At 44.6% G+C, this 27,158-nt stretch overlaps 1 long non-coding RNA gene across 1 annotated transcript in view; it reads right to left on the bottom strand.

Moving 5' to 3' along the window:
* The window catches only part of LOC135310918 (uncharacterized), a 102,293-nt gene that overhangs the window by 10,924 nt on the left and 64,211 nt on the right, over positions 1 to 27,158 (bottom strand). The window contains exon 2 of the long non-coding RNA XR_010370862.1: positions 24,026 to 24,152. This is a non-coding gene — a long non-coding RNA (uncharacterized LOC135310918). The remainder of the gene's footprint in view (positions 1 to 24,025; positions 24,153 to 27,158) is intronic.

Below are 27,158 nucleotides of genomic sequence, written 5' to 3'. Positions count from 1 at the left end.
CGGGTGGTGAGCGGTTGTATCGTTGGTGTTTCCGTGTTTTTTTTTTTTTTCCTGTTTTCCCTTTCCCTTCCTTTTCCCTTTTATTATATTAACATTATTGTCATTATTTTCATAATCATTTATCATTATCATTTTATTGTAATCATTAAACTGTGCTTATCTCAACCCACAAGTTCTTTTACTCGTCTGATTCTCTTCCCCATCCCACAGGGGTGGGGGGGTTGAGCGAGCGGCTGCGTGGTGTTCAGTTGCCAGCTGAGGCTGAACCATGACAGTCTATTTTTGGCGCCCAACGTGGGGCACGAAGGGTTTGAGATAATAACAGTTGCTGGTCACAGCATTGATTCATCTGCTCTCAGTATTAGTTTGTCCAGTCTTTACCATGCTGATTGTAAAGTACATGTTAAAACTCGCTGTTGGTTTTGTCAGTTTGCTGTGCTCTGCAGTGATTAGAGATATTTTGCCTAAAAGAGACTTGTTATTAAAACACTGGCCTTGACTGTTATCGGTTATTAGGTTTTGCATGGAAGCCATTACTGTACTACAGCTACCACCTCATGGAGGCAATTAGCAATTATACCTCCTCTTCTGAGAAGTTTTTTATGGAGGAAATACAGAATGGCACCATAGCTACCATCTTATGTAATGTCTCCTCCTTCATTACAACAACTTTTCAGTATCTTGAACATCCTTGTGTAGTTAAGATACATCTGTTGATATTGCTTTGGCAGGTGGTATCAGATCTGTCTAAGGTTAGTAAGCAAGTTAAGAATATAATCCAGAGATCTGTCCCAAGGCTCGATAGCTATGCGTGGCAGGGTATGTGGGAAAGTATGGGCAAATGCCTAAGATGGTGGGCACCCCCAGTGTTGTGGGACTTCACCCCTGAACAAGTGCAGAATCCTGAAAAATTAGTAGAACATTTGGAGGAAGTATGTTGTCACCCTGGCAATTCCAGAGAGATACAAATCACTGCCATGTGCTGGGGTCTGGCTTATGCCTATCGAGCCCTATTTAACACTATTCAGTACCCCCAAGGGAAAGAGAAGGGAGCTACTCCAACCCCAGCAACAAGCACTGTGGCCACCCAACCCTCTACGACAGATACGGCAGCTACTCCAACCCCAGAGACAAGCACTGCGGCCACCCAACCCGCCACGACAGATACTACAGCTGCTCCAACCCCAGTAACGAGCACTGCGGCCACTCAAACCCCCACGACAGGCACTGCAGCTACTCAAACCCCAGTGCCAAGCATTGCAGCTAAACCAGAGGACCAACCTGTGCCAGTATCAGTCGCCCCTATACGCAAGAAGAAATCATGGAAGAGAAGGTCAACTCGTTTAGAAAGAGATTACGAGGAACCAGGGCCATCACGAGAAGAGGAGGAGGAAGAGAAAGAATGTGTACAAGAAACCGAAACTACCCGATCTCTATCCTTGAGTGAGTTGCGGGATATACGGAAAGATTTCGGGCATCATTCAGGTGAGCACGTTATCACCTGGCTGCTCCGATGCTGGGATAATGGGGCCAGTAGTTTGGAATTAGAGGGGAAGGAAGCCAAACAACTGGGATCCCTCTCTAGGGAAGGGGGCATTGATAAAGCAATTGGAAAAGGAACACAAGCCCTCAGCCTCTGGAGGCGGCTCCTGTCTGCGGTGAGAGAGAGGTATCCCTTCAAAGAAGATATTGTATTTTGCCTAGGAAAATGGATGACCATGGAGAAAGGCATTCAGCCTCTAAGGGAATTAGCCGTGCTTGAGGTGGTTTATGGTGACCTGGACGATCAACAGTCCTCCAAAGATCCAGATGAAGCGGAAGTTTGTACGGAGCGCACCATCCTTGTATGCAAACTCATTGGCAGTGATGTCCTGGAAAGATGACGAGACACCAACGGTGGCTGAGTTGATTGATAAACTCTGGGAATATGAAGCGAATCTCTCTTCCTCGCTCGTCTCTGCTGTTGAGAAACTGTCCCGAGAGGTCCAGCAACTCAAAGAAGATATGTCCTACTCCCCACCAGTACGGACCAGTGTCTCAGCCATTAGGAGTAAGCATCCCTTGGCTCAAGAGAAGGGATACACATGACGGGGCACCCTATGGTTTTACCTGCACGATCACGGAGAGGACAGGAAGAAGTGGGATGGAAAACCTACCTCAGCCTTAGAGGCACGGGTACGTGAGCTGCAAGGGAGAACAATTACTCAGGGGAGTTTCTCCAGGAGAGCTGCTGCTCCAGTTTCCCGTAAGCAATTCTCCAGACAGAGGAGCAGAAGTGCTGATGTCCTGACTGATCTTAACAGAGACACCCGTGATTCATATTTACTGGAAGTGAGTGATGAATACTATGATCAGGACTAGGGGGGCCCTGCCTCCAGCCAGGTGGAGGAAAGGGATAACCGGGCTTACTGGACTGTGTGGATCCGATGGCCTGGCACATCTGACCCACAGGAATATAGAGCTTTAGTGGACACCGGCGCACAGTGTACCTTAATGCCATCAAACTATATAGGGGCAGAACCCATCAGCATTGCTGGAGTGACAGGGGGATCCCAAGAGCTAACTGTATTGGAGGCCGAAGTGAGCCTAACCGGGAATGAGTGGCAAAAGCACCCTATTGTGACTGGCCCAGAGGCTCCGTGCATCCTTGGCATAGGCTACCTCAGGAGAGGGTATTTCAAGGACCCAAAAGGTTACAAGTGGGCTGTTGGTGTAGCCGCCTTGGAGACGGCGGAAATTAAACAGCTGTCTACCTTGCCCGGTCTCTCGAAGGACCCTTCTGTGGTGGGGTTGCTGAAGGTCAAAGAACAACAGGTGCTGATCGCCACCACAACAGTGCACCGGCGGCAATATCGCACCAACAGAGACTCTCTGATCCCCATCCATGAGCTCATTCACCAACCGAGGAGCCAAGGAGTCATCAGTAAGACCCACTCACCCTTTAACAGTCCCATAGGGCCAGTGCGGAAGTCTAATGGAGAGTGGAGACTAACAGTAGACTACCGTGGCCTGAACGAAGTCACTCCACCGTTGAGTGCTGCTGTGCCAGACATGCTAGAACTTCAATACGAACTGGAGTCCAAGGCAGCCACGTGGTATGCCACAATTGATATCGCTAATGCATTCTTCTCAATCCCTCTGGCAGCAGAGTGCAGGCCACAGTTTGCTTTTACTTGGAGGGGCGTCCAGTACACCTGGAATCGACTGCCCCAGGGGTGGAAACACAGTCCTACCATTTGCCATGGACTGATTCAGGATGTACTGGAACAGGGAGAAGCTCCAGAACACTTTCAATACATTGATGACATCATTGTGTGGGGCAACACAGCAGAAGAAGTTTTTGAGAAAGGGAAGAAAATAGTCCAAATCCTTCTGAAGGCTGGTTTTGCCATAAAACAAAGTAAGGTCAAGGGACCCACACAAGAGAACCAGTTCTTAGGAATCAAATGGCAAGATGGACGTCGTCAGATTCCAATGGATGTGATCAACAAGATAGCAGCCATGTCTCCACCAACTAGCAAAAAGGAAACACAAGCTTTCTTGGGCGTTGTGGGTTTTTGGAGAATGCATATTCCACACTACAGTCTGATCGTAAGCCCTCTCTATCAAGTGACCCGGAAAAAGAATGATTTCAAATGGGGCCCTGAGCAACGACAAGCCTTTGAACAGATTAAACGAGAAATAGTTCATGCAGTAGCTCTTGGGCCAGTCCGGGCAGGACAAGATTTAAAAAATGTGCTCTACACTGCAGCTGGGGAGAATGGCCCTACCTGGAGCCTCTGGCAGAAAGCACATGGGGAGACCTGGGGTCGACCCCTAGGGTTTTGGAGTTGGGGATACAGAGGGTCCGAAGCCCGCTATACTCCAACTGAAAAAGAGATATTGGCAGCATATGAAGGGGTCCGAGCTGCTTCAGAAGTGGTTGGTACTGAAGCACAGTTGCTCCTGGCACCCCGAGTGCCAGTGCTGGGCTGGATGTTCAGAGGAAACGTCCCCTCTACACACCATGCAACTGATGCTACGTGGAGTACATGGGTTGCACTGATCACCCAGCGGGATTGAGTAGGAAACCCCAGTCGCCCAGGAATCTTGGAAGTGATTATGGACTGGCCAGAAGGCAAAGACTTTGGAATATCACCAGAGGAGGAGGTGACACGTGCTGAAGAAGCCCTACTGTAAAACAAACTGCCAGAAAAGGCGAAGCAGTATGCCCTGTTCACTGATGGGTCCTGTCGCCTTGTGGGAAAGCACCGGAGATGGACGGCTGCTGTATGGAGTCCTACACGACAAGTAGCAGAAACTGCTGAAGGAGAAGGTGAATCGAGCCAGTTTGCAGAGGTAAAGGCCATCCAGCTGGCCTTAGACATTGCTGAACGGGAAAAGTGGCCAGTGCTCTATCTCTATACTGACTCCTGTGTGGGAAACTATAGGTTTGAATCAGCATGTGGGTCTCATGATAAGTTGTTTGAGATAGAAAGCGGGCTGGAGAGTTATAGGTATGCGATGGAATTAGCTTGACTACAGACCCGGCATCAGACCCGCTGATGGAAAATTACAGAGATCAGACCCACTGATGGAAAACTACAGAGAATCTGCAAGTCACCAGGAGGAGGGAGAAAGGCGAGAGATATCTCGGCCTTGAGAGCAAAGAAGAAAGGCAGGGATATCTCTCGGCCTTGAGAGTGTGGGAAACTATAGGTTTGAATCAGCATGTGGGTCTCATGATAAGTTGTTTGAGATAGAAAGCAGGCTGGAGAGTTATAGGTATGCGATGGAATTAGCTTGACTACAGACCCGGCGTCAGACCCGCTGATGGAAAATTACAGAGATCAGACCCACTGATGGAAAACTACAGGGAATCTGCAAGTCACCAGGAGGAGGGAGAAAGGCGAGAGATATCCCAGCCTTGAGAGCAAAGAAGAAAGGCAGGGATATCTCTCAGCCTTGAGAGCAAACGATAAACAAGAACAAGGAATTAGGCACGAAGTACAGAAATAGACTGTTTGTTAAGAAGGTGTCGCAACCTGTATTAGGTAATTGTTGAAGCTTGTTTACAAGAGCATATAAAAGCACTGTGACTTAAAAATAAAGCTGAAGCTTGCTCTATCACTCACATTGAGTTGGCCGCTTGCTTTCCTCGCTCGCCGCAACTGGCGCCCGAACAGGGACCTGAAAAGGATTATTTCGGATACGGCAGCGAGAGACGGAGACGCACTGGCAGACGGCGGCCAGGGGGCAAAAAGGAGTCGATTTATGCATCATTTCTGATACGTCCCGACCCTCCGGCCTGGATCCAACCTCGGGATTCAAGAGGGGATCCCCTTTCCGCAGTTGAAGCTAACCCGGGAGCGAGAGCCGTACAAAGACGCTGATTTTCCTCACATCGGGCGATGGAGGTCGAGGTAGCTTTCGAATTATTAAAGCGCTTTTTAGAAAAGCGGGGAGTAAGTCAGTTAAAAGACTTGTCAGGATTAGTTGCAGTGGGTAAAGCGAAAGGGTTTTTTAAAGAACCGGAGTCGATTTTTGAAGTAGAGGAGGGGAGAGCCTACGGTGATTGTTTGTGGGATTTGGTGATAGATGACGATAAGACAGCGAAAAAGTTAATGAAACCTTGGCGGGAAGTGATTAACTGTATGAAAAAATATAAAACTGAAAAAAGATTAGCAACAGCCGCCTCTGATCGGCTAGACAACTGTGACCCCAATGCTGGAAAGACTGGAATTGGCTTAGACAATCTCTCACCTCCCTTCTCGGGGATCCCAGTTGTCGTACCTTGAAAACCCCTTATTCCCCCCCCTCCCGCCCCTGATAAATCTACATCTGTAGAAACTAGCGGAGGAGGAATAAGCTTGGGAAAGGGAGGTGAAGATATTGAAAATTTATGTGATGTAGTCTCTCCGGTGGAGGAAAATAAGCCGAGCACGTCTAGTCACCGTTCTGTGCCTGCTGTGCGTAGCCAGGTTGACTGGCGAAAAATCGGGTTAGAGGCATTATAGAACGGGGACCTAGAGACCGCCGACTTGTTAGCTCAGGCTTTCCCTGTCATCTATCAACCGGACCCTGCTAACAATCAAAATTTATTAGCACACCATAATCCTCTTGATTGGAAAATTTTTATGAAGGGCCCATTGCTGCGTCAATGTGTTATGGAAAACTCCAACCATGCTACTAAAAGCATTTTAATTACACTTCCCCTAGACGCAGGCATTGAGGTGATGCTTGAATGCATGAGTCGGGTACCTCCCGGCCCCCAAGCTATGTTAGTTGAAGCATTGAGGGAAGTTAGGCAGGGAATGGTACACGTTCAGCAACAAGTTTGTGCCGCTCTTGCCCCATTGGGTCCAGCCAAAAACTCTCAACAGTAACCAAAGAGGGTCACTGCCACATGGACTTTCCCAATCCCACTGACATAGCTCACAGAAGAGCCAGTATGGGTCGGGCAGTGGCCGCTCAAACGGGAAAGTCTACAACAAGCCCACATATTAATAAAAGAACAATTAGATCAAGGACATCTCCTACCTTCAACAAGCCCCTGGAACACCCCTATTTTTGTTATCAAGACAAAGTCAGGGAAATACAGGCTGTTACATGATCTACGGGCAGTGAATCAGCAAATGCAAGCGATGGGGGCTTTACAGCCTGGCCTTCCAAATCCAGCCATGCTACCAACTGGCTGGCATTTACTAATTATCGACTTAAAGGACTGCTTTTTTACTACAAAGCTGCATCCTCAGGATACCCAGCGGTTTGCATTTACATTACCGGCAATCAACAGAGAGGGTCCTGACTTACGCTTCGAATGGACAGTATTGCCACAAGGCATGCAGAATAGCCCTACTCTGTGTCAACTCTTCGTAGATGCTGCATTGAAAGAAGTGAGGCAGCAATGGCCGGACACTATAATTTACCCTTACATGGATGACATCTTGTTTGCGCAAGTACAACCTTTCTCAGCACAGCAAGAATTATATTTACAGCAACAGCTCCAGCTACACGACCTAGTAATAGCAGCAGAGAAGGTTCAACGTTCACCGGTATGGAAATACCTTGGGTGGCGCATCAGTGACTCTCAGTTCTTCGCCCAATGTTAAAGGGCACTGACCCTGCCGCGCCGGTCCGACCGACTGCTGAACAACACACTATGATACAACGTCTTAGCTCCGAGATCGTCCAGAGAGCAGTAGACCGCCTGGACCCCGATCTCCCCATCGATCTCACCATACTCCATGGTTCTACTCACATTTTGGGTGCACTTACTCAGTGCAAAAAGAAAAAGGGGGAGAAGATAAGGGTGTTGGAATGGCAAAAGTTTTGTTTGTGCAAAAGTTTTGTTTGTATTAAATCACTTATGCATATTTGCAGAACACGATAACCCTCCTGCGTGGGTGCATGGAAATGACGATAGGAAAGAGTCAAGACAGGCAGTAATGGTGAAGTATCGAGACCCTTCCACTGGTCTATGGCAAGGGCCCGTAGAAGTCAAGTATTTTGGTCGAGGTTACATGTGTGTGCTTACCCCCACAGGTCCGAGGTGGATACCCAGTAGGTGGGTAAAGGCTATGCCTAGTGAACAGAAGAACGAAATCTGTGAAGTAGACGGTGAAGACGTATGACTACACCGGTAGAGGTAGACAGGATACGGATAGTGTCCCCAATGCGATAAGTGCCGACCCTGGTCACTAAGAGAGTGTCATAACTGTCAATAGCGCAGGTGGGTAAAAACCCATCGAGCTAGGAGGTGGTGTGACAGTTGCTATCACCACTTACAGACACATAAGGTTTTAATCATCACAGGCCACGAGGTAGAGGGTTCTAGATGATACACCTGAAATATGGGAAGTAACACCAAGGCACTGGGAAAAGACAAAGAAAAAATGTACTCGAGAGTACTCCCATTAGTCATCGTAAGTATCGTGATAAGAATCACCGAGGGCATATACATACCGCCCCAGCCCAAACAGAATGTATGGGTTACCCTGGCAAATCTAACAGGCCAAGATTCCATCTGCCTATCATTGTCATCACCAGGAAATCCCTTCTCCACCTGTTTGGTTGGAGTGCCAGTTGATAATTGGACGCTAGTGATACCACAAAATACACCACACTTAGGAAGCCTTTGTGATACTCCCCAGAATTGTGTGAATAATTGGGACAGATGGGCAGTCCATCGCCCTCAAACTAATCTTGAGCCACAAGAGCTTGAGCTATTGGGTTCTTTGTCAATGGATGCTTGTTTATATTTTAATTACACGGGAAAGAACCAGTCTCTTTCTTGGTCTGTGAATGCTACCCTAAGTATATATAAAAATGCTACTGCTTGGTGTAACTATACCTCTGTAAATATATCACGCTCTAACAATATGCCTATTGCGCTACCTGCAGGTTTGTTTTTAATTTGTGGAGATCGGGCTTGGCCTGGCATCCCGTCACATATAAAGGGAGGGCCTTGCTCTATAGGTCGCCTAACGTTTCTTACCCCTAACACTTCAATGATTTATCAACATCATAGAAAGATGAGAAGCAAAAGGAGCACTCATAAGTTTGAGGATAACTGTGACTCTACAGCTGAATTTTGGAATCCTACAAAGATCATAGCTGTTTCCTTCTTGGCTCCTGGAGTTGGTGTTGCTCAAAGCCTCACGACATTAAACAAGCTAGGGTGTTGGCTAGTTAAACAAACAAATGCCACATCAAAGGCATTATCTGACTTATTACTAGATGTAGACTCTGTAAGACACGCTACGCTGCAAAACCGCGCAGCCATAGATTTTTTGCTTTTAGCCCAAGGACATGGGTGTGCTGAATTTGAAGGGATGTGTTGCATGAATCTATCAGATCACTCAGAATCAATACATGCAAGTATTGAGAGCTTAAGAAGGAGGGTCTCAGAACTTAGGGAGGATGATCCATGGCATTGGTTTAACAGCTTGTTTAATGGATGGGGCATTGGCAATTGGATCAAGAGTATTTTGCAGATGGGATTAATAATATTTATACTGTTTATTATTATATTAATGTGTGTCCCTTGTATATCGCAATGTATGCAACGCATGATGGAAAGAAGTATGAGTGCCGTGTTCCTTTCTCAAGGAACAAAAGAAAAAGGGGGATATGTGGGAAACTATAGGTTTGAATCAGCATGTGGGTCTCATGATAAGTTGTTTGAGATAGAAAGCAGGCTGGAGAGTTATAGGTATGCGATGGAATTAGCTTGACTACAGACCCGGCGTCAGACCCGCTGATGGAAAATTACAGAGAATCTGCAAGTCACCAGGAGGAGGGAGAAAGGCGAGAGATATCTCGGCCTTGAGAGCAAAGAAGAAAGGCAGGGATATCTCTCGGCCTTGAGAGCAAACGATAAACAAGAACAAGGAATTAGGCACGAAGTACAGAAATAGACTGTTTGTTAAGAAGGTGTCGCAACCTGTATTAGGTAATTGTTGAAGCTTGTTTACAAGAGCATATAAAAGCGCTGTGACTTAAAAATAAAGCTGAAGCTTGCTCTATCACTCACATTGAGTTGGCCGCTTGCTTTCCTCGCTCGCCGCACTCCTGGATGGTGGCAAATGCCCTGTGGGGCTGGCTACAGCAGTGGAAGCAGAGCAACTGGCAGCGCAGAGGCAAACCCATCTGGGCTGCCACATTGTGGCAAGATATTGCTGCCCGGGTGGAAAACCTGGTTGTAAAGGTACGTCATGTGGATGCTCACGTCCCCAAGAGTCGGGCCACTGAAGAACTTCGGAACAACCAGCAGGTAGATCAGGCTGCCAAGATTGAAGTGGCTGAGGTGGATCTGGACTGGCAACATAAGGGTGAACTATTTCTAGCTTGATGGGCCCATGACACCTCAGGCCATCAAGGGAGAGATGCAACATACAGGTGGGCTCGTGATCGAGGGGTGGACTTGACCATGGACGTTATTGCGCAGGTTATCCACGAATGTGAAACATGTGCTGCAATCAAGCAAGCGAAGTGGGTAAAGCCTCTGTGGTATGGGGGATGATGGCTGAAATATAAATATGGGGAGGCTTGGCAAATTGACTATATCACACTCCCACAGACCCGCCAAGGCAAGCGCCATGTGCTTACAATGGTAGAAACAACAACTGGCTGGCTGGAGACATATCCTGTTCCCCACGCCGCTGCCCGGAACACTCTCCTGTGTCTCAAAAAACAAGTCCTGTGGTGACATGGCACCCCAGAGAGAATTGAGTCAGACAACGGGACTCATTTCTGAAATAACCTCATAGACAGCTGGGCCAAAGAGCACGGCATTGAGTGGGTGTATCACATCCCCTATCACGCACCAGCCTCTGGGAAAATCGAAAGATACAATGGACTATTAAAGATGACACTGAGAGCAATGGGGGGGTGGAACATTTAAACACTGGGATACACATTTAGCAAAAGCCACGTGGTTAGTCAACACGAGGGGCTCTGCCAGGCGAGCTGGCCCTGCCCAATCAGAATCCTACATACTGTGGAAGGGGATGGAGTCCCTGTAGTGCACATAAAAAATATGCTGGGCAAGACAGTCTGGGTTATTCCTGCTTCCAGCAGAAGCAAACCCAGTCGTGGGACTGTGTTTGCTCAAGGACCTGGGTGCACTTGGTGGGTGATGCAGGAGGGTGGAGGAGTCCTGTGTGTACCTCAGGGGGATTTAATTTTGGGTGAAAACAGCCAATGAACTGAATAATATGCTGTTAATTGCTATATGATGTTGTATGTCATCACTACTATGGTTGCTATATGCCATATCAGTGGAATGTTATCATGGTGGGAATCTCCCAATTAATAATAATAGCAAATGAACTTTCAATGGAACCGAGCAAAGTGCAGCAGTGAGAGAACAAGAACTACCAGTGCAGCGGTGATGGAACAAGGACTGACATGCAACAATCTGACCCCACACACACCGCCTCTCTGAAGGACCCTTACAAGAGATGAAATCCAAAGTCATGGACTAAATGAACTCAATGGACATTTCACAGGCATTTTACAGGGGTGGTCCATAGACTAGGGGAATGATAAATGAAAAATCTGTATACATATATATATATATAGTTAAAGGATGAGAAGATGGATAGGGATTATTGAATTTGTACTGAATAGTATGGGACCTGAGCATGATGTCAATGATATGGAATAAGGGGTGGATACTGTCATGGTTTTAGCTGGGATAGAGTTAATTTTCTTCACTCTAGCTGGTATAGTGCTGTGCTTTGAAATTAGCATGGAAAAAAAAAACCAACCTGTTGAGATAACACACAGATGTTTAGGCTGTTGCTGGGTAGCACTTATACTAGTCAAGGACATGTCTAGCCTCCCATGCTCTGCTGGGTGCACAAGAAGCTGGGAGGGGAGGGGGCACAGCTAAGAGAGCGGATTCAAACTGACCAAAGGGATTTTCCATATCATGTAACGTCATGCCCAGTATGCTACCTGGGAGGGGCTGGCCGGGGGAGGGAGGGGGCAATTGCGGCTCAGGGACGGGCAGCGTCGGTCGGCAGGTGGTGAGCAGTTGTATCGTTTATGTTTCCGTGTTTTTTTTTTTTTTTCTTTTTTCCCTTTCCCTTCCTTTTCCCTTTTATTATATTAACATTATTGTCATTATTATCATAATCATTTATCATTATCATTTTATTGTAATCATTAAACTGTGCTTATCTCAACCCACAAGTTCTTTTACTCGTCCGATTCTCTTCCCCATCCCACAGGGGTGGGGGGGGTGAGCGAGCGGCTGCGTGGTGTTTAGTTGCCAGCTGAGGCTGAACCACGACATTAGTCATTACCCAAATTTGGTGGTTTGAGTTGAAAAAGTCCTGGGTCCCATCACAGCAAAGAGCAGTGACTTACATCAGCTCTCCACAAGCAGGGACAACTGGTGGGAGTTTACCACAGGATGACATTTTCAAAGGTGTCTACGCTATTTCAAGAGACTAATTTAAGAAAAACCTGGCCCCAGTTGGTCTGTATTTCCAGAGATCATCATTCAAGCTCCGTTTAGGAGGTTTCAAATTCTGTTTCTACAGGATTTAAGCAGTATCATCCAGCAATGCCTCTGAATGCAAATAGCCCTTTAAAAGATTTGAAGATTTACTTGTTTATAGAAAAACAATTCTTCTGTTGAAAAATTCTGCATACATTGTTTGGTGATTCATTTTGCAATTTGTGAGGATAACGGATACAAAAGAACTTCCAGCTGATCGCATGCCTGGAGCTTCTCCTCCACAACCCACAGTGGGTGGCAGCAGAGCCCCGGCAGATGGGGCAGAAGCAGCCTGAGTCTGAGAGATGTTTATCTAGACAAGCAGATGTTGCAAAGGATGACTACTCATGGGGTTTTTGTCCAGTTAAGAAAAAAAAAAGTCTTTCTTGTAAGTAAAACAAAAGAGACAGAACATATTGACAAATACATTCCTGTTCAGCATCCTGTCCAAAAACGTTCATGCACTTGTAGCAATATGCATAACAGAGTAATTTGTTTCATGTTGAGCACAACTAGAGCCTGTAGAGGCTTGAAAGACATTGTACCTGCTATGTAACGGCAGGTATCTGCTTTTAAACTACTTGCTATTTGATGCAGCCTGCAAAGTATTCAGTCCTGAGAAGAAATGTTATAGATGTCAATGATAAAAGTTGTCTCAGTGGGGACAACTGATCAGCAGTAGCTAGAGACCAGGTGGCTGCTATCAGATGTCAGGAAATTATTCCCAGGTCTTTTCAGCATGGTACTGAGATTTTCATGGGAGTTCTTCCCAAAACATTTCTAACACAGAGCACCTGTTAGAGGGAAACCTTCATTAAAATTAGTATCCATCAAAACCAGAGTCTTTAAAATTCCACTTAGTGGAGCTAAAAGCACAGAGATAACTGCTGTCATCTCACATGTGCCTTCAGTGTTTATAGTCTAAAGGTTTTGGCTGTCTAAATACTTTTGCTCTGTTCCAAACAATACCTGGCCTCACCCACCTTGTGGGAAATGCAGTGGCAACCTTCTGTGTTGTCACGAAGGATGAGGTAAAGGCACTGTCATTTCCTTCCAATTGTTATTCCAACCCAGGGACCCAACAGGCTGCTTTGATGTAAGCACTCACAATATTCAGATCCCTGTACCAAAAACTGACTTCAACAACAAGTAGGATGGAAGGGTCCCCCAAACATCTCTCCTGTTTCCAAACCATGGTGGCACACCTGGGACTAAGCAGACACAAACGAAAATTGGTGGTTCAATGAGCCACAGGAAGGTTTGTCAGGCCCTAAAACAGCTTTTATATGGAGCTGGCTCAAGTTTATCAATATTTTAATACATATTTCAATTATTTCCATATGGTTTGCATGGTCATTTTTAAAATAGAGTGGGGTTTTTAATTCAAAATTGTCAATGCAATTTTCTTTTCTTTTTCTGGTAAAGGTTTCTAAAATCATATGTGTCATGGTTTTAGCTGGGATAGAGTTAATTTTCTTCACTGTAGCTGGCATAGTGCTGTGCTTTGGACTTAGTATGAAATTAATGTTGATAACACACCGATGTTTTAGTTGTTGCTAGGTAGTGCTTGTACTAGTCAAGGACTTTTCTAGCTTCCCATGCTCTGCCAGGTGAACAAGAAGCCGGGAGGGGAGGGGGCACAGCTAAGAGAGCTGATTCAAACTGGCCAAAGGGATATTCCATATCACGTAACGCCATGCCCAAGTATGTTAACTGGGAGGAGCTGGCTGGGGGAGGGAAGCAGCAATCGCGGCTCGGGGATGGGCAGCGTCAGTTGGTCGGAAGATGGTGAGCAGTTGTATCGTTTGTGTTTCTGGAGTTTTTCCCTTTTTCCCTTTTCCTTTTTTATTATATTATCATTATTGCTATTACTATAATAATAATCATCATTATTATTATTTTATTTTAGTTATTAAACTGTTCTTATCTCAACCCATAAGTTTTTTTCCTTTTGCTTTTGCTCTTCTGATTCTCTCCCCCATCCCACAGGGGTGGGGGAAGTGAGCGAGCGGTTGTGTGGTGTTTAGGCACTGACTGGGGCTGAACCACGACAATATGAAAAGCACAATCTCCCCTGCCCCAAACTAGAGAAATTTCCTATTGTATCTCCTCCTTATTGGGGTGCACAAACAAAGCCAGCATTAGAAAACATACTATAAAACCACTAGAAAGATGAATAAAAATAGAAAGCATTAGCAGTAATCCAAAAAGAAATATCATATGTCTTCATAAAAACCTATTTTTCCATTAAAAAATCCATCAGAATCTATTGCAGCTTGCAAAGATTTAGGTTAATTACAATCCAGTGGAGTAAGAAAGGACAAAAGAAATGTGATCTGAATTCACTAAATTTCCGTCTTTGAATGTGGATGCCTAGTCTACACTATTAGATTCATTCTTATCCCAGAACAAAGCATCTTTTATTCTTTTAAGTATATAACAATAATAGCCATCAGCAAAAAAAAGGGACCATCATTTGCTTGAAATTCTGTAGGGTGACTCCCAATACCCAAGTATCTAGTGAACACATTTTTACTTCAAATGGTGCATGTGGAGGTGACTTTGTGGAAACCATGCTGTCAGTGTGACTAGAAAGAAAAGGAGATTTAAAATTATTTATATTCTGACTGTTCCTCTGGCTTTTGGGACCACAAGTCACAATAGAAATTTAACTCATTTATAAGGGTAAAAACTTTGAACTTTTTTTTTTTAGACTCTCATATTAAAAGTTTTGTAGTGAAAGGAATAAAAAGGAACTTCCAGTCTATTGCTTGACTATTTAGGACAAATGTGCTGCTGCCCAGCATTAATTTTTAACTGCTTACACATATACCCCAGATGAGTTTATTGGTGAAACCTAGGTTTTATTATTGGGGATATGGCTATAAATTAAAAATATAAAATAAAATGACAACTTCCTCCTACTCCTGCATGTTAACTTAATCTACTAATGAAACTATTTTCCTTTCGAGTCTCTCTGTTTAAATTTGACCACATAGGCTAAAAGTCCAAAGCTGATGGAGATAAGGGAACATTAGGAAAGAGTTTCAGTTAAGACTCAGTCAAATTGGAGTAGAGATCAACTGATGATAAATTAGGTAACAAATGGATTTTTGGAAAACGTATATATTACTAAGCTGTCTCCCAACTGCAGGATCCTTGGTGCTTGACAATGTAGGGAATCTCAGGCTCTTTCTGGAGCTGCTGCAACTTTGTGAACTTTGTGCTCAGTCAAGAGAGGAGTAAGTTTTTAAAAACTAATCAATAGGTAAAATTTATTCATAGTGCAGTTCCATTTACTTGTCTGAAGTTAGCCTAGTAATGAATTGCAACCATATATTACACCTAGAGGATTTACTGAGTGAAACTGAAAAGGAGGCTTCAAAACAGTCTATCAGGTCAGGCAACACAGGAAAGACTACACAATATTGGAAACTCAACCATGGTCTCCTTAGCCTACTATTCACACATACCTAATAACAGAAAAGTATGTCCTCAAAATTAACTATGGCAGTTTAGCCAAAAACAACAGTTGTAATTAACCACCTGAACAATTTGTGTAAGAACAGTGAATTCTATGCTACTTAAAGTTTTTCATCAGGGTCCTTCAGACAGGTATACCTGAGTTGAAACAGAGGTTGCATATTTAAGAGAAAAAGGGATTAGTTGAACTCTGACTTGTGCTAAGCAGGAGTTCACATATGGTCATCATTAATATATTAAAGATCATGGATCCATAATGTGCTGAGTTTTTAAGACACAAACAGTTCAGGAAAACCACTAGGGGCTGGCTTCATCTCTCCTATACCTTGTCCTCTGAATAGCTTCATCTAACTCCAGAACAAATCCTATCTGTTTCATTGCCTTCTGAAGCTTTTGGGGACATACAAGAACTCACAAGACCTCACAAGACACAAAAATTAAACCAAACTGAAAGAATCACATTGGATTTTCACCAGGGTAACAAGAGAACAAGGCACAGACTCTCCCATCATGAGGACACGTGTCCTTCCTATGCCAGCCCCTTGAATGATGGGTACATGTGGAGTTTTGGGGAAGAGGACTCAGAAGTCAGACAACAATCTTGCACAGTGGCAGAATAAAATATTGCAGCTCTATTCTTCCAGAACAGTTATACATGACCACTGAAATGTCAGCTACTTTTCTAACTCTAAACCATCTATGACATTTAAGTTAAAACAAAGTGTATTGTCATCTATATCACAGTCACAATTAAACTTTAATGAGAGGCTAAAAATTCACCAGCAGAATGTATTTTTTGAATGGGTCACCCACATCAAAGATCACAGAATGGTAGGGGTTGGAAGGGACCTCTGGAGATGATCGCGTCCAACCCCCCTGCTTGAGCAGGGACACCTAGAGCAAGAGGCACAGCGACACATCCAGGTGGGTTTTGAATGTCTCCAGGGAAGGAGACTCCACAACCTCCCTGGGCAGCCTGTTCCACTGTGCTGTCACCCTCACAGTAATGTTGTTTCTCATATTGAGGTGGAACTTCCTGTGTTCCAACTTGTGCCCATTGCCCCTTGTCCTGTCATTGGGCACTATTGAAAAGAGCCTAGTCCCGTCATCCTGACACCTACCCTTTATATATTTATAGGTATTTATGAAATCCCCCCTCAGTCTTCTCCAGGCTGAACAAACCCAAGTCTCTCAGCCTTTCCTCATAAGGGAGATGCTCCAGTCCCCTGATCATCTTGGTAGCTCTCCATTGGACTTGCTCAAGGAGTTCCACATCCTTCTTAAACTGGGGAGGCCCAAAACTGGACACAGTACTCCAAATGTGGTCTCACTAGGGCAGAGTAGAGGGGAAGGATAACCTCTTTCAATTTGCTGGCCACACTCCTTTTTATGCATCCCAGGATACCGTTGGCCTTCTTGGCCACAAGGGCACAGTGCTGGCTCATGGTCAGCTTGCTGTCCACCAGCACTCCCAGGTCCTTCTCAACAGAGCCACTTTCCAGTAGTTCAGCCCCCAGCCTGTACTGGTGGGTTGTTCCTCCCCAGGTGCTTCATGTTTGTAAATTCAATACTATAGTGAATTTCCTCTGGAGTGTCTGTAGTTACATGTTCCTCTGAACAGCAGAATTTCTACAATTAAAAAAAGATCTCTATTCTTAGTCTAAAAATTAGGCTCAATTCATGGAAGTGGTTGCTCTGGATTCTCATGAAAACTGTACTGCCAGAGATACCTAATGGGTCACAGTGTGTTATCAGGTCATTTCTACAAACCTCTGTAAATGAGTGACCAAAGTCAGTCAATTGCACCAGCTGTAGAACAAACTCTTACTTCAACTGAGAGAGATTTTATGTTCATATCTTACTGTAGAGGGCAAGAGGGTTACAGCCTTGCATTTGGAAAAGGAGTCATATTTTTCCACCGTATAAGGGCAGTCCCAGCTCCTGAGTGAGGCATCAGGACATGTAGCAAAGAATATAGGAATGAGGTCTGAGCAAAGAGGTATCAATGGACATTGTCACCAACTACAAACTCAAAAAATGGAAAAACTACAGTACGTTCCAGAATATACATTAAAGCAATGAGCCAACCAAGCTGTTTCTTTATCTTGATTTCTTACATTTTTTCATATTCATTGGGTATATTCAACTAACAGGAAAAACATTCAATTTGACCATGGATCAGGACAGTGGATCAAGAAATGTCATACTCTTTTTTATAATTTTCATAATGTTCACTGCAGTTGTCTGATGCTGCCAGACAGGATGATCCAATGCCTTACTGTCATGGTTTTAGCTGGGATAGAGTTAATTTTCTTCACTGCAGCTGGCATAGTGCTGTGATTTGGACTTAGTATGAAAACAATGTTGATAACACACTGATGTTTTAGTTGTTGCTAGGTAGTGCTTGTACTAGTCAAGGACTTTTCTAGCTTCCCATGCTCTGCCAGGTGCACAAGAAACTGGGAGGGGAGGGGGCACAACTAAGAGAGTGGATTCAAACTGGCCAAAGGGATATTCCATATCATGTAATGTCATGCCCAGTATGTTAACTGGGAGGAGCTGGCCGGGGGAGGGAGGAAGCAATCGCGGCTCGGGGACCGGCAGCGTCGGTCGGCGGGTGGTGAGCAGTTGTATTGTTTGTGGGTTTGTTTTTTCCTTTTTTCCTTTTTCTCTTTTCCTTTTTATTATATTATCATTATTGTTGTTATTATCATAATCATTATTATTATAATTATTAAACTGTTCTTATCTCAACCCACAAGTTTGGGTTTTTTTTGCTTTTGCTCTTCTGATTCTCTCCCCCATCCCACAGGGGTGGGGGGAGTGAGTGAGGGGCTGTGTGGTGTTTAGTTGCTGACTGGGGTCACAACACTTACCCCAAGGAGGTTGCAGTGAGTATTGCCAGCATGCCTGCATGAGCATTCTGCAAGAGCATGAAGTGTTCTGTCCCTCTGTGTGCAAGATTGTCACAAAATCCCTTGGTGACACACAAGTACAAAAGGAAAGCTTTCTAATTATATCAGCTCTCAACCCCATACAACACAACCTTTTCTATAGCATTGTCTGTATCTTACTCGGCCTTGTACTTTCAGATGTCCGTACATAAATTAATTGGAAATTAATTATCTTCAAATGGAGCCTATCATTCCTGAAAGACCTTGTTTGACAGACAAAAGATATATTTCTAATCTGAATAAAAGCGAATGTCAGAGCATCTTTTGAGGGTTAGATTTGGTGTGGCTAAGCATCTCACAACCTTTGTTTCTCCCATGTGGTTGATTATCTCTGTGCCAAGTCTCAGTCATGAGCTAGACATCGTCATCACCAATCCTGTTTACGGGTTTAGAGCAAGTACATTTATTACTCTACAGGTTGGCAGGAAATGAAATGGCGTGGTGGGTGGAAACTGTGAACCACAGAAACATACACGCTGCCAGCTCTGACACCAAAGAAAACACTAAGGCCATAGCTCCCATCTGAGCAGTGTCAAACCCAGGGAGGACATAGCATAAAGCTGGCTCTGCCTGTGGGTGAGGGGAAGAGTGATAGTGAAAGGAAGTCGTCAAGAAAGCTGCTACAGAGCTGATCCGTTCACTCAGGACAGGAGTGGTGTGGAATGATTACTGGGGATGGAATTATTGAGGTTGAAATTATTGAGGATAAAGTTATATCCACATTTCATAAAAGTTAACTTCCAGGGTGAAATACAGTTGGCATGCTGAAAATCAGTTCAGTGATCATTCCCTAAGCAACAACACCTGCACTCTTAGATGTTAGGAACACTGGGGGAGCTCAGTGTACTAGCTCTAAGAGAGATAATTGGAGGAGGGAGTGGAGCAAAGGCTCCATGGCCAAACTTGTCCATAAATCACTGCAGGTCCGGGAACTAGATGGAACCATGGAAGCATGCCCTGATCAGCATCCTAACATCATGCCCTGTGGATGAACTTTGCTCACTATAACCTCATTAAAATACTAAGACACACACCTCCATCCCACAGTTACCCGCCTCCAAGGTACAACCACCCCTTACTGAGCATGCGCTCTGAATTTCTCTTAGGCTATACCTTTAAATCGAAGTGAGAAATATCTACACCAATCAGTAATGAAGGTATGTATGACTAGAGTCACTCAAGCTCCACCTAAACATAAAATAGTATAAAATAACCCCGAGAGGGACATTAGGGAAGATACCATCATGGACTGCTGGGATCAGTCGATGGGCTGAACCTCTCTTCCCCCCCATAGGGACGCCTATTGGGTAAGACTCGAACACTTGGTTATACCAAGTGATTCCCCAGGAAATTTAGAGAACAAACTTGTTATTTTGTATTTTGTGTTTTAGTGCTTTATACTTGCACGTGCTTTGCAGACAGTGCATTTATCACCGGCAATCTGATAAGAACCTGTATTTCTGTTGCTTCAATAAACTGCACTATTAGTGAATCTGGCCATGAAGATTTATTGGGCACAACTAGACTAATAGTGATCATACTGTTAGTGAATCCCTTGCGGACTAACAGTGCTGAATCGGTTATCGCTCAGAATCTAAACCCAGCCACCCCCAGCCCTTATGACATCTGAGGACCAGCTGGATTGCAAGGGGGGTTATTTTCTGCCAAATTTATTCACCTATTAATGCAACAACTGGCCCTCAAAAGCTATCCCTGAACTGCAGATACAAAAGGCAGCAAAAACCCTGACAAGGGTTTTGAGGCAATGACAAGTCAGCCAAAACCCAAAAGATCCTGTTAGATATGAGCTTGCTGTGATTAGATTAAGTGCTCTTTCTTTCATTTCTTCACCTACCTCTTTTATAAACATTTGTAACTCTGTTGCCTACAATGGATGCTGTAAATACTTTTCCTGGCACTCTTCACAAAACTCTAATATAAACCAGGCTAAAGTAGCTGGGTAAGCTCAAAGTGTTTTTCATCAAGACTATGGTGAATTAAAAAACCCTGAGTACTAGGAAACCGTAGCTCTCCAATATAATATTCCAAGAGAGCCAAAGGGTAAAGGACCTGTCCTTACACAAGCTACATGAGCTAATTAAAGAGTTGGCACTATGGGGAAGGGGAAGCAATCCTGTGATTGTAGCCTTCTCTGGCACACAGCAAGGTGGTATGAAGCAGTCTTGAGCACCAGGAGTCCCTAGGCAATACAGATTTTTTTCTAAGGGAAAAGTATTTTTATTTTCCATGTTTGCACGTGGCTAACAGCATTAGACAGCTTGTCAGACCTGCCAAGCTTTCTAACACTTTCAGAAGTCAAAAACACTTCTTTACTTGCAAAACCAACCCTGGAAAATCTAAGTGCAACTGGAGAAAACCTGGGAAAGTTCTGAGTGTGCAAAACCTGTGGTTTTACAGCCCAGCCAAAAATCAAGCCACTGTTGTGTCAGAGCAGCATGATACCTGTTTCAGTCCCATGATTTTTCTGTTCAGGTTTTAATATAGGGATTTCAAGTTCAAAAAAATAGCTGTTTAAACAGTTGTGTTTAATCTGTATGTTGGATTCATGTGGTTGCTTATTATCCTTGGGGACTTTTAGTATCAAAGGCAGCAAAATCCTTCAACCACAGGGTTAGGTTTTGGTGTGTGTTTAAGCCAGCATGCTCCATCTACAGTCGGATTCCCAAGACACTATTACAGTGCAAAGTTTGTTGTTACTTATAACCTTCATTCGCTTTAAGAACCAACAGAGAATGAGGCTTTGTGCTAGATGCTGCACCAAGAGAACAGCAGACTGGCCCCACAGAAGGAGTTTATGGTCCAAACAGAGACCTAATGGTGGGAGGCACACAAGCCCTTGGACAGCACAACATAAACAAAACAGTAGTTCCTTGACATTGGAGAGGGGGATTGGCCAGAAGGTTAATCTGATGAAATGGAGAAAGCTGCTGTAAAAAGAGGTAGGCAAAGTGATAAGAGTGGAGTGACACTGGCCTGAAGAAGCTGAAGAAAAGGGAACGGGAGGGTGGATGTAAGCAGGAAATCAGCATGGGGTATCTGGAGTCCAGGCAAAACTCTGGAGAGTCCTCTGAATGCCAGAAGTCCCTGAATGGGGCTGGCTGCAGTCTCTGGCCAGCTCCTCTGCAGGTTTTCCCGAGGGCCATGCAGGGGAGCAGGGAGGATGAGGCATCTGGGCAGGATCCTCCCCTGCACGCTTCTGGGTTCAGAAGGTTCCTGGCAATCTGTGTCTCTCTCCTTTCCCTCTGTGCAGCAGGCCGGGTTTTGGCTGCCTTCACAGCTGCAGCTGTTCCTACCAGCTGGAATCAACCATCCTGGCCCCATTCCAGCTCAAAACCAATTACATTCTTGCAAGTGGATATTACAACTTCTTGTCCTAAACAATTGCATACTGTTCCTCCATACCATTAAACACCTGCTGCCTTCTACTCAGAGAAGGCTGCAGGCACAGGATGGGGTCCTGAAAGAAAGGTGGTGGTGTATCAAGTTAAGATCATTCCTACATAGGTTTGCCTGCAGTTTAGGAAGGTAAGGAGTGCCTCCTGCCAGCCCTGTATGCCTGCAGATAGTGTTTGGCACTCCAGTGCTGTAAGGGTGATGAAGAATAGCATCATCTCGGCTAAACACTGTAGCAGAGAAGTGCTTTTTCTTGGCCCAAATCTTCCCAGGGAAATCTTCCTCTATGTCTAAATGTCATAAAATAAAGCATCTCCAAGAGCTGATGCAAGAACTCCCTTGCCTTTGCCAAGCATTTAAAACCAGAGCCTGGCCTCTAACACCTGGAAAAGACTTCTGTAAAACAAAAAAGGTGCTGAAAGCATCCAGATGATTAAGTGGGATTACTGGTCCCAAACTAACATCTGTATTCTCCTGCAGTTACTCTTCTAAAAATGTTCCCATAATCCACCATATTTGAGAAGTCATAGCAGACTGGTGAAGTTCCCAGTGACTGGAAAAGAGGAAACATAACCCCCGTTGTTAAAAAGGGAAAAAAGGAAGACCTGGGGAACTACAGGCCAGTCAGTCTCACCTCTGTGCCTGGCAAGATCATGGAGCAGATCCTCCTGGAAATTATGCTAAGGCACATGGAGAACAGAGAGGTGATTGGTGACAGCCAGCATGGCTTCACTAAGGGCAAATCATGCCTGATAAATTTGGTGCCCTTCTACCACGGGGTGACAGCATTGGTGGGTAAGGGAAAAGCGACTGATGTCATCTACCTGGACTTGTGCAAAGCATTTGATACTGTCCCACACAGCATCCTTGTCTCTAAATTGGAGAGACATGGATTTGATGGGTGGATCACTCGGTGGATAAGGAATTGGCTGGATGGTTGCACACAAAGAGTTGCGGTCAACGTCTCAATGTCTGGGTGGAGACCAGTGATGAGTGGTGTCCCACAGGGGTCCACATTGGGACCAGTATTATTTAACATCTTTGTCAGTGACATGGACAGTGGGACTGAGTGCACCCTCAGCAAGTTTGTGGATGACTGGGCCTGTGCAAACCACATGAAGTTCAGCAAGGCCAAGTACAAGACTCTGCATTTGGGTCGGGGCAATCCCAAACATGGATACAGGCTGGGTGATGAGTGGATTGAGAGCAGCCCTGTGGAAAAGGACTTGGGGGTATTGGTGGATGAAAAACTGAATATGAGCCAGCAATGTGTGCTCACAGCCCAGAAAGCCAATCGCATCCTGGGCTGCATCCAAAGAAATGTGGCCAGCAGGTCAAGGGAGGTGATTCTGCCCCTCTACTCTGCTCTCGTGAGACCCCACCTGGAATACTGTGTTCTGCTCTGGGGCTCCCAGCATAAGCAAGGCATGGACCTGCTCAAGCAGGTCCAGAGGAGGGCCACGAAGATGATCAGGGGGCTGGAGCACCTCTCCTGTGAGGACAGGCTGAGAGAGTTGGGGTTGTTTAGCCTAGAGAAGAGAAAGCTCCGGGGAGACCTTGTAGCGGCCTTCCACTACTTAAAGGGGGCCTACAGGAAAGATGGGGAGGGACTCTTTCTCAGGGAGTATAGTGATAGGATGAGGGGTAATGGTTTTAAACTGAAAGATGGTAGATTTAGATTAGATATTAGGAAGAAATTCTTTACTGTGAGGGTGGTGAGACACTGGAACAGTTTGCCCAGAGAGGTTGTGGATGCCCCTTCCCTGGAAGTGTTCAAGGCCAGGTTGGATGAGGCTTTGAGCAACCTGATCTAGTGGAAGGTATCCCTGCCCATGGCAGGGAGTTTGGGACTAGATGATCTTTAAGGTCCCTTCAACCCATATCATTCTATGATTCTATGATCTCTAGCTTCTACATTGTGTGTACGTGAGAAAAGAGCTGATATACATATACTAGAGAAGAACCATCATCTGCCCAAGCGCAGATCAAGGCATATTGTTCCCTTCTGACTTTGCTACATGAGTAGCGTGGATCTGAATTCATCATAAGACTTTGCATTTCTGTAACTTTTTCCACCTCCAAGTTCTTCAGAAGCATTGATTAGTTAAGCTCTCCCCCTCTAATGAAGAAGGTGCGCATACATTAATATGAGCACAGCACAGAGGAGCACAGAAAGGCAAAGTACCTTGAAAGACAGAGTAAACACACAGGGAAGCTGGGTACCAGGCTCCCAAGTAAGAGGCCATGACGGTGCTGTAAAAGGTCAGGAGCATTTTGGGGATAGTAATTCTTGCTCAGAGAGGCACCATCTCCTGTAAAAAAAACCAAACCAGTAGATTCTCACCATCTAGTCAGGAAAATTAAACCACTAATTTCATCTAAGACTGCTTGACTACACATGGGGGGTGTGTGTGTGTGTGTAAATATTGCTGATATTTATCTCCTTAGTTCTTAGTGCCTAGACCTTGCTGTCTGTAATATTACTAGCACAGTGATGTACCTGTGAATTACTTCTACCCCCAGGTCAATGAGAGAAAGCAGCAAAGCAAGTCACCCAGAGTTGCACTGAAAATCTGCTCAGGAGTAACTATTGTAGGTTCATCACAGCTTGGGGAAGCACTCCATCATCTTGCCTTCATTCTCATATCAGGCTCTTCTTGCAAAATACTGATGAGCTCTAGACCATTTCACAGTAAAAAACAATGCATTTTGTCTTGGTAGAAATAGGAAATATTCCATTAACAAAACTGCCCCTTAATGTGACTAAAAAAGCCTGGTAGACATTTTCTGAATAAATTGCAGCAACACCATTTTCCATGCACTTTAATAGCACATCAGTTGATGTACTGACAAAAGAAGTATTTTGGAAAAAAAATTTTTTTAAAACTCCCAGTCACATGGTCTTTCCACCTAGTGTTTTAGATTTGCGATAGGCTCTGTCTTGGCTGACAGCCAGTTGGTCCTAAATATAATGTAAAATCAAATATTTCAGTGTAAGTCTGAACAGACTTTTTTTTAAAAAACACATTCCCTTCAAGGGCTACAAATTCTGCTGCAGATGCAGCTATAGATAGATATTTATCCTCCAAAGGAAGTATTATATCCCCTGGATTTCCATGATGATGCTACAGGAGAGCAAATACTGAAGTACTATTATGTATGGGTTTGAGTGCCATAATTTCTAAAAATGCCTCTGTTGTACAGTACAGAAAAGCACACAGATAAATCATAGAAACATATAGATTAGGTACAGTATATTTTCAGCATGGCTGGAGTAGCTGCAGTGTCTGTCATGGGGGTTTTAGTGGCCGCAGTGCTTCTCACGGGGGTTGGAGTAGCTCCCTTCTCTTTCCCTTGGGGGTGCTGAATAGTGTCAAATAGGGCTCGATAGGCATAAGCCAGACCCCAGCACATTGCAGTGATTTGTATCTCTCTGGAATTGCCAGGGTGACAACATACTTCCTCCAAATGTTCTACTAATTTTTTCAGGATTCTGCACTTGTTCAGGGGTGAAGTCCCACACCACGGGGGGTGCCCACCATCTTAGGCATTTGCCCATACTTTCCCACATACCCTGCCACGCATAGCTATCGAGCCTTGGGACAGATCTCTGGATTATATTCTTAACTTGCTTACTAACCTTAGACAGATCTGATACCACCTGCCAAAGCAATATCAACAGATGTATCTTAACTACACAAGGATGTTCAAGATACTGAAAAGTTGTTGTAATGAAGGAGGAGACATTACATAAGATATTAGCTAAGGTGCCATTCTGTATTTCCTCCATAAAAAACTTCTCAGAGGAGGAGGTATAATTGCTAATTGCCTCCATGAGGTGGTAGCTGTAGTACAGTAATGGCTTCCATGCAAGACCTAAATAACCAATAACAGTCAAGGCCAGTGTTTTAATAACAAGTCTCCTAGGTAAAACATCTCTAATCACTGCAGAGCACAGCAAACTGACAAAACCAACACCGAGTTTTAACATGTACTTTACAATCAGCATGGTAAAGACTGAACAAACTAATACTGAGAGCAGATGAATCAATGCTGTGACCAGCAACTGTTATTATCTCAAACCCTTCATGCCCCACATTGGGCGCCAAAAATAGACTGTCATGGTTCAGCCTCAGCTGGCAACTGAATACCACGCAGCCGCTCGCTCAACCCCCCACCCCTGTGGGATGGGGAAGAGAATCGGACGAGCAAAAGAACTTGTGGGTTGAGATAAGCACAGTTTAATGATTCCAATAAAATGATAATGATAAATGATTATGAAAATAATGACAATAATGTTAATATAATAAAAGGGAAAAGGAAGGGAAAGGGAAAAAAGAAAAAAAAAAACAACCACGGAAACACAAACGATACAACCGCTCACCACCTGCCGACCGACACTGCCCGTCCCCGAGCCGCAGTTGCTTCCTCCTCCCCCGGCCAGCCCCTCCCAGGTAGCATACTGGGCATGACGTTACATGATATGGAAGATCTCTTTGGTCAGTTTGAATCTGCTCTCTTAGCTGTGCCCCCTCCCCTCCCGGCTTCTTGTGCACCCAGCAGAGCATGGGAAGCTAGACATGTCCTTGACTAGTATAAGTGCTACCCAGCAACAGCCCAAACATCTGTGTGTTATCTCAACAGGTTTTTTTTTTCCATGCTAATTTCAAAGCACAGCACTATACCAGCTAGAGTGAAGAAAATTAACTCTATCCCAGCTAAAACCATGACAACTGTCTGCCAGCATATAACATATACACCTGCATAGTAGAGTGCTAGAAAGCAGTGCATTCAATGTGATTTATTAGCTATGGTATCACAAAACTCTCTGTATCTGTATGTAGCTCTTGAATACTCTGCTTTGCACAACCATACTCCATTACCCAGTTACCTCACCTGTATAACACTACCTGGACAAAACCAGCAGAGTGAGAATGAAACAGGGCCACTGAAAAGAAACTATATACCAGGGTGTTTTAGTGAGTTTCCGCAGATCCTCTCACAACATCCAGATCTCACCTGGGATTCTGATTTTCTTCTCTTTTTTGTGTCTCATGTAACTGCTGTCTCCAGTTTCTCTCTCTTCTGGCTTTGTGCTGGATGATCTCCAGCCTGTTTTGCACATGAGAACACCTCACTTTCCCCTTCACCGAGTAATTTTTCCCTTCCTGGAACTTTGCTAATAGGGTCTGAAAAAAAGCCATCTTGTCCCACAAGACTTACTTTCTTACTGCACAAAAAGGAAACAATTCCTTGCACTACTGAGCCAAAGAGTGGATCTCTGAGAGCTTGCATTAACCCAAGTCCAATAGATTGCT

Source organism: Phalacrocorax carbo (assembly GCF_963921805.1).
Source record: "Phalacrocorax carbo chromosome W unlocalized genomic scaffold, bPhaCar2.1 SUPER_W_unloc_9, whole genome shotgun sequence".
Lineage (NCBI taxonomy): Eukaryota > Metazoa > Chordata > Aves > Suliformes > Phalacrocoracidae > Phalacrocorax > Phalacrocorax carbo.
The sequence above is the reverse complement of the archived record's forward strand: the minus strand, read 5'-3'. Positions and strand labels throughout refer to the sequence as shown.